We start from the raw sequence: 8,639 nt of genomic DNA on the forward strand, positions 1-8,639 counted from the left end.
GGTGCACGCCACCATGCCCAGCTAATTTTGTATTTTTAGTAGAGATAGGGTTTCACCATGTTGGCCAGGCTAGTCTTGAACTCCTGGCTTCAAGTGATCCACCCACCTCGGCCTCCCAAAGGGCTGGGATTACAGGCATGAGCCACCGCACCCAGCCCTCAAATCTTTTTAATAGAATCTTCAAAAATATTTTGACTGGATGTGGTGCATCATGCCTGTAATCCCAGCACTTTGGGAGGCTGAAGCAGGTAGATCACGTGAAGCTAGGAGTTTGAGACCAGCCTGGCCAACATGGTGAAACCCCATTTCTACTAAAAATACAAAACTTAGCCGGGGCACAGGCCTGTAATCCCAGCTACTCAGGAGACACAAGAGTCACTTGAACCCAAAAGGCAGAGGCTGCAGTTAGCTGAGATCGCACCACTGCATTCCAGCCTAGGGAACAGAGGGAGACTCCGTCTCAAAAAATAAATAAATAAAAAACAAACAAAAAACAAAGTATATTATTTCCTGTATTAAAGATCTTGTAGGGTACTAAGATCAAGATTCTGGATATGTTTGGACATTGTACAGCTGTAGGTTGAAGACTAGGATGAAGATGTACTGACCTTAGAACTTGCCTTCATAAGTATTACTTTTTATTAAATGACTGATACTGCATTTTTTTAGTTATTCCCCTATTTTTCCTGAAAGCCAAGTGTAGAAGCTAATTCTAGTTAATTTATGGTTTCATTTAATTAAGTTCCACTTAAATGAGATTTTACTGTAACATGGTCAATTGTATTCTGAATTATGAGATTTATTTGGGGCAAAGTTAGCACTTACAGACTGGAAGAAACCTAATGTCTTTAAAACTTGAAAGAAGAGTCTTCTTAGAACTTATTTTCTGGATGCCACACAGGTCTGCCACTTTCTGATGAAACCTAATTCCAAGCATCTCTTTTTATCTCTAAGAACTCCAGCTCTGATTGTGTCTTTGCTTTGGTGACACCCTGGCGGTTCCTTTCTGTTGCTCAGAATTTGTCAAAAGAATGTGGAAGATCCTGTTGAGCTCAGTCTCCCTTACCCACCACTAGGTCAAGCCTCCCTCTCTGAAGAGTGCTTCTCATCCTTATGCCTGCTTCCAGAGTTGGTGGGGTTGGCTTTGGAGCAGGACTTAATTTTGTCTCATTTTAAATCATGTGCTCAATTGCTTCCTTTCTTTTAAATAATGAAAAGCCAGCAAAGAATAGCTTAATGCATAAGAAAAAATGAATTTAGGGAAATTATTCATCTCCCTGTAAATAATAGCTTCATGGATATGAGGTAGCTAATTCTCGACAATATTAGGTGCTCTTTCGATAGAAGCAAGAGAAAGAAAATATCTCAGAAATGTCTTTGTCATGCTTAAAAGTCCTCCGTCCCCCACTCCCCACAATTCCCTGGTTTTTTTTAAGAAGGGATATTTGTTCTCTCTCATAATCTGGAAATGTATGTGCCTAATTGAAATAAGATGTACGCTTTAAATGATGAAAATAAAAAGCGATCAAAATAGATTTTTCTTATCCTTGGGGCATTGGGAGTTTAAATGCAAACTGCATGGCTTGCAGTGTGGGGAATTAATTATTGGTAATTGAAGTTGTAAGCTTAATTCCCTGCTTGCTTCAATGAAAATGAATCCTTTTATTTAATATTGAAATAAGCACCACTAACCTCATGATCTGGGACAGCACATGCACTCAGCTTTTGAGCAACAGTGAATGTTTAAAAAGCTTTATCTTTTTAACACTGAATTGTGATTAAAACAAAACAAAACAAAAACACTGGGTTGAGGGAGTGGTATAAATACATTAGCAAATAACATAATAGATGGTATTTGGGCACTCTTAATAGATCCTGTTCTTATTCACCAGTAAGAGACTGTATTTTGTATTCACATAAAAGTCCAAACCATTAAAAAATGCATTTATACTTTTTGAAAACTTGTCCTGAGTAAAATATTTTCGTTGGCTTGTTTTGTCATGTTGAAGCAGGATGACTGTTCAAACTGTTGGGCAGGTAAATTTCTCTGCCCTGTGTTTCTGCCGTGAGGAGTTCTTGTCTTCCTGAGGAAGCATTACGGCTAATCATGATGTCAACTTTGCTTCCTGCCCAGTCCTCTTGTTCTCTATGTCTGTGCCTGTCTATGTCTCAAGGAACGTCTCTGGGTATTTACACTGACTGTTCTGTGACTTAGGTCTGGTAGATTTCCAGGGCCCCTAGCCTATGCCTGCTTTTTGCCTAATATCTTCTACTCCTCTCTCAGATCTCAGCTCAAACATTACACCTGAGATTAAGGTAAGGACCCCTCTCTTATATTCTTACCACAGTAAATCATGTGGCAATTACTTGTTTCATGCTTCTCCATTCTGCCAGAGCACAAGTTCCAAGAAGGCAGGGTCTGCCTTGTTCACAGGTGGAGGTCCAGTAACTAGTTCAGAGCCTTGCATATACGGGGGATCAAGAAACATATTTGAGTGAATGAATGAACAAATGAATGAATGGTGAACGAGTGTTAATTAAGGTTGGTCTGAGAGACACTTGGCAAAATTCCCAGTTTATAGTCCTGAAGTATTCATAACTCTTACAATACAATTAATAATTTATTTTTCTCATTTTTAAATAGGAAATGAATGGTAGTATTTTCTGACTGTTTATTGTACTTCATACTTAGTCCTCAGTCAACATTTCCTAAAAGATGATTTATCCATATTTCAGTAACACCTGTAATTGTGTAATAAGTAACACAAGAAAAATTAAGCTTGTGTGTTGTTTAATGTATTTATTAGAGAAAAACCTAGATATTGAGATTCCCTCAAATGAAATAGTGTTGTTTGAATTTGCTTTCAGTGGAACCTATCATTTCTAACCTAGGAGAGGTCTGTTCTTTAAGCAACCAGCCTCTGTGTCCACAAAGTTTGCTCATGGTGTGTAGAAAACTCCTTTGGGGCAGCTCCAAGGGCCAAGTTTGCTCAGATTGCTCAAACTTTCAAAACTATTTTTCTCAAAAGCACAGGGCTTAAATGAACACTTGTTTGATCTAAATATGGTTTCACATTGTGATGGAGAGAAAGTAAAGAAGACAGAAGAACGCTTTGGTCTTTACCTCAGTATCCTGAAACTTCTGCTTCATTCATTTTAAAAGGAGCAAAAGTAGATCTAAATGGTTTTCTGGGTTAAGATGGTAGACTAAACCACACATCTAAATTTGCTTCTCTACAAAATTCCACTAAAACTTGAGTAAAGTGATTTTCTTGAAAAGGCACAACTCGCATGAAAAAGAACACAAAAAACAAAAAAGAAGAAACTAAAAAACAAAGAAAAAACTGGAAAAAAAAAAAAAAAAGGCTGGGCATGGTGGCTCATGCCTCTAATCCCAGCACTTAGGGAGGCTGAGGTGGGCAGATCACTTGAGATCAGGAGCTGGCCAACATGGTGAAACTCTGCATGGTGGTGGGCGCCTACAATCCCAGCTGCTTGTGAGGCTGAGGCAGCAGAATCACTTGAACCCGGGAGGCGGAGGTTGCAGTGAGTTAAGATGGCACCACTGCACTCCAGCCTAGGTGACAGAGTGAGACTCCAGAAAAAAAGAAAAGAAAAGGAAAGAAAAGAAAAGAAAAGAAAAGAAAGAAAAGGAAGGAAAGGAAGGAAGGGAAGGAAGGGAAGGAAGGGAAGGGAAGGAAGGAAAGGAAAAGAAGGAAGGGAAAGGAAGAAAGGAAGAAGAGAGAAAGAAGGGAGGGAGGGGGGAAGGAAGGAAGGAAAGAAGGAAGGAAGGAAGAAAGAAAATTTTGGAACCTGAAAAGCAGATTGACAACTGGCAGTGCCATATACCCCTACCGCTGGTGTAGAGGGGAGGCCAAAATAATGAAGAGGCTAAAATAAACATTGAGTGAAAGCTGTTCCATTGGGTTAAATCTCTGTATCTTCACTCACATTGCCCTTTCCTCACCTAATTTATTCTGAGGAGTAAGCACAACAGAAGGCCTTGGAAATGCAGGACACGAGATACAATTAAAGATATATCATCATCCCAAACACAGAGAGATTGCATGACTGAATGCATATGGAATGCTAAAACCTTTCACTGCTTCCTCCACTTGGCTTCCAGAATGCCAGAAGCCTGGAGATTTTCCCTTTAGTAAGGAGACTGAAAGAATGTTTTCTGCTAAAAATGTCAACATAGGAGGAAAGTTTTTTTGTTTTTTTGGGGTTTTTTTTGTTATTGTTTTTTGGGTTTTTTTTTGAGATGGAGTCTTGCTCTGTTTCCCAGGCTGGAATGCAGTGGCACAATCTCTGCTCACTGAAGCCTCTGGCTCCCAGGTTCAAGCAATTCTCTGCCTCAGCCTCCTGAGTAGCTGGGATTACCGGCATGCACCATGACACCCAGCTAATTTTTGTATTTTTAGTAGAGACGGGGTTTTGTCATGTTGGCCAGGCTGGTCTCGAACTCCTGGCTTCAAGTGGTCTGCCCACCTGGGCCTTCCAAAGTGCTGGGATATCAGGCGTGAGCCACTGTGCCCGGCCACCAGCTAATTTTTGTATTTTTTTTTAAATTTTACTTTAAGTTCTGGGATACATGTAATGAACATGAAGACTTGTTACATAGGTATACATGTTCCATGGTGGTTTCCTGCACCTATCAACCTGTAATCTCGGTTTTAAGCCCTGCGTGCATTAGGTATTTGTCTAATGCTCTCTGTCCCCTTTCCCCCCATGTCCAACTTCTGTATTTTTAGTGGAGACGGGGGTCTCATCATGTTGCCCAGGCTAGGGTCGAACTTCTGAGCTCAAGCAATCCATCCACCTCAGCTCCCAAAGTGGGCCACTGTGCCTGGCCAAACAAAACCATTCTTTTTTTTTCTGAGACGGAGTTTCACTCTTCTTGCCCAGGCTGGAGTGCGATGGTACAATCTCGGCTCACCACAACCTCCGCCTCTCGGGTTCAAGCAATTCTCCTGCCTCAGCCTCCCAAGTAGCTGGGATTACAGGCGTTGTGCCACCACACCCAACTAATTTTGTATTTTTGGTAGAGACAGGGTTTCACCGTGTTGACCAGGCTGGTCTTGAACTCCTGACCTCAGGTGATCCACCCGTCTCGGCCTCCCAAAGTGCTGGGATTACAGGTGTGAGCCACCACGCCCAGCCCAAACAAAGCTATTCTTAATAACCTCAGAGAGGCCGGGTGCAGTGCTCTCGCCTGTAATTCCAGCACTTTGGGAGGCCAAGGTGGGCACATCACCTAAGGTCAGGAACTCAAGATCAACCTGGCCAACATGGCGAAACCCCATCTCTACGAAAAATAGAATCATCCTGGGTGTGGTGGCATATGCCTGTAGTCCGAGCTACTTGGGAGGCTGAGGCAGGAGAATCGCATGAACCCAGGAGGCAGAGGTTGCAGTGAGCCAAGATTGTGACACTGCACTCCAGACTTGGCAACAGGGCAAGACTCTGTCTTAAAAAAAAAAAAAAAAACCGAGAGAAAATACTTCCTTTGTGAAAATAGAAAATGATGCTATGTCAAAAGAAACTTCAGAGAATAAAAAGAGCAGCTAATAGCTGAAAAGAAAAATTCAACAGAAGAGTTGAAGATAAAGTTCAAGAAAGTGTTAAGAAAACAGCAAAAAGACAGAAGGAAAATAGAAGAGAAGATATAAGAAAAATAAAGGGAGTACACCTGAAGGTTTCACATATAAGTAACAAGGATTCCAGAAAAAGGGCAAGGAGAAAATGAAGCAGAAAAATCATTAGTAAAAGAATTTAACAAAAATTTTTCAGAACTGAAGACATGAATTGCTAGATGAAAAGGGCCCACCAAGTGCTCCTGCAAAATAGATTCTAGTAGAGCTACATCAAGGAATATCACTGAAATTTCAGAACACTGAGGACAGAGATCCTATAAACTTGCAGAGAGAAAAATAGACTACTTAGAAAGGACTAGGAATCAGAATGCCTTCACATTTCTCAACTACAATAAGACAAGAGAAAGACCTTAAAAAAAAATTTTTTTTTTTTTTGAGACGGAGTCTCACTCTTGCCTAGGCTGGAGTGCAATGGCATGATCTCGGCTCACTGCAACCTCCGCCTCCCAGGTTCAAGCGATTCTCCTGCCTCAGTCTCCCAAGTAGCTGGGATTACAGGTGCCCACCACCATGCCTGGCTAATTTTTGTATTTTTAGTAGAGACAGGGTTTCACCATGTTGGCCAGGATGGTCTTGATCTCCTGACCTCGTGATTCACCTGCCTTGGCCTCCCGAAGTGCTGGGATTACAGTTGTGAGCCACCATGCCTGGCCGACCTTCAAAATTTTTAAGAGTCCAGGTGCAGTGGCTCACCTGTAATCCCAGCACTTGGAAACACAAATGTAGGAAGATCACTTGAGCCCAAGAGTTTAAGTGAGCTATCATTGTGCCACTGTACTTCAGCCTGGGCAATAGAGCAAGACCCTGAAAATGTCCTTGCTAAACTATAACAGTAACAGAAATCCATCTCGGTTGACTCCATTTTGCTTCCAACCTTCAAGCTGTCCTTGGTCATTCCCGGGTGTAGTCCAAGCTAACTTTGGGAGAAATTTAGTTTGTATTTTAACTTTAAAACAAGGATGATAATAGTCCCTTCCTAAAACTAAGCCCTTCCGGCCGGGCACAGTGGCTTACACCTGTAATCCCAACATTTTGGGAAATCTGGGCAGGTGGATCACCTGAGGTCAGGAGTTTGAGACTAGCCTGACCAACATGGTGAGACCTCATCTCTACTAAAAATACAAAAAAATAACCAGGCGTAATGGTGGGTGCCTGTAATCCTAGCTACTCGGGAGGCTGAGGCAGGAGAATTGCTTGAACCAGGAGGTGGAGGTTGTAGCGAGCCGAGATGTCACCATTGCACTCTAGCCTGGGCAACAAGAGCGAAACTCTGTCTCTAAATAAATAAATAAAAACTAAGCCCTTCCTTGCTCAGGGACTGAAAACCACCTTTGTAAAACTAATGTAAACCTACAAGATTAGGATTATGGGAGGGACCTGAACTCTGCTGAAATATAGGAGTCGTTTCTATAATCCCTTACTGCTCAGGGATCATATGCCCAGAGGTCACAAGATTTGTGACTCCTCCAATTGCTCTTCGAGATAACATCACTATTGTAAAACCTAAAATTATTATATTATTTTTTGCAATATTTTTCAGACTGACCCCACCCACACTCATGACTCAGGTCTCAACTAATACTATATCCTCACCCAGAAGCTGACTCAGCACACAAGGATCTTCTCCACACTCCTATGATTTCATCCCCAACAAATCAGCAGCACCCATTCCCTACACCCCTACCCACCAAATTGACCATAAAAACCATACCTTCGGCCGGGCGCGGTGGCTCAAGCCTGTAATCCCAGCACTTTGGGAGGCCGAGGCAGGCGGATCACGAGGTCAGGAGATCGAGACCATCCTGGCTAACACGGTGAAACCCTGTCTCTACTAAAAAATACAAAAATCTAGCCGGACGAGGTGGCGGGCGCCTGTAGTCCCAGCTACTGGGGAGGCTGAGGCAGGAGAATGGTGTAAATCCCGGAGGCGGAGCTTGCAGTGAGCTGAGATCTGGCCACTGCACTCCAGCCTGGGGACAGAGCAAGACTCTGTCTCAAAACAAAACAAAACAAAACAAAAAAACCATACCTTCAAGCCTTCAGGGTAGCTGATTTGAGGACTCACTCTATTTCTCCTGCATGGGCCAGCCTCATGTCAATTAAACTCTACTGCAACGCTGTGATCTCAGTGAATTGATTTTGTCTGTGCAGTGGACAGTGGGAATCCGTTTGGCAGTTATAACACTGTCTTTACAAAAACAACAACAAAAATTTTTGAGTTAAAGCATTCCTACTGCAATTCTAGAGTCAGCCAAATTGTCAAATATACAGGAGGGAAGAAGAAAAACATTTTCAGGCCAACCACTGTAGCTCGCACCTGTAATCCCAGCACTTTGGGAGGCCAAAGCGGGAGGATCACCTGAGGCCAGGAGTTCAAGACCAGCCCGGCCAAAACATGCTGAAACCCCATCTCTACTAAAAAATACAAAAATTAGATGGGCATAGTGGCACACTCTTATAATCCCAGCTACTTGGGAGGCTGAGGCGGGAGAATCACTCGAACCTGTAGGGCGGAGGTTGCAGTGAGCCGAGATCCTGCCACCGCACTCCAGACTGGGCAACAGAGCGAGACTCCGTCTTGTTTTTTTTAGTTGTTGCTGTTTGTTTTTTGAGTTGGAGTCTCACTCTGTTGCCCAGGCTGGAGTGCAGTGGCGGGATCTCGGCTTACTGCAACCTCTGCCTTCCAGGTTTGAGCGATTCTCCCGCCTCAGCCTCACGAGTACCTGGGATTACAGGTGCGTGCCATACCATGCCCAGCTAAAATTTGTATTTTTAGTAGAGACGATGTTTCACCATGTTGGCCATGCTGGTCTTGAACTCCTGACCTCAGGTGATCTACCCACCTTGGCCTCCCAAAGTGCTGGGATTACAGGCGTTTTGCTCTGTCACCCAGGCTGGAGTGCAGTAGCGTGATCTAGGTTCACTGCAACCTCTGCCTCCCAGGTTCAAGTGATTCTCTCACCTCGGCCTCCTGAGTAGGTG

Source organism: Trachypithecus francoisi, unplaced genomic scaffold (assembly GCF_009764315.1).
Source record: "Trachypithecus francoisi isolate TF-2019V2 unplaced genomic scaffold, Tfra_2.0 Lachesis_group1, whole genome shotgun sequence".
NCBI lineage: Eukaryota > Metazoa > Chordata > Mammalia > Primates > Cercopithecidae > Trachypithecus > Trachypithecus francoisi.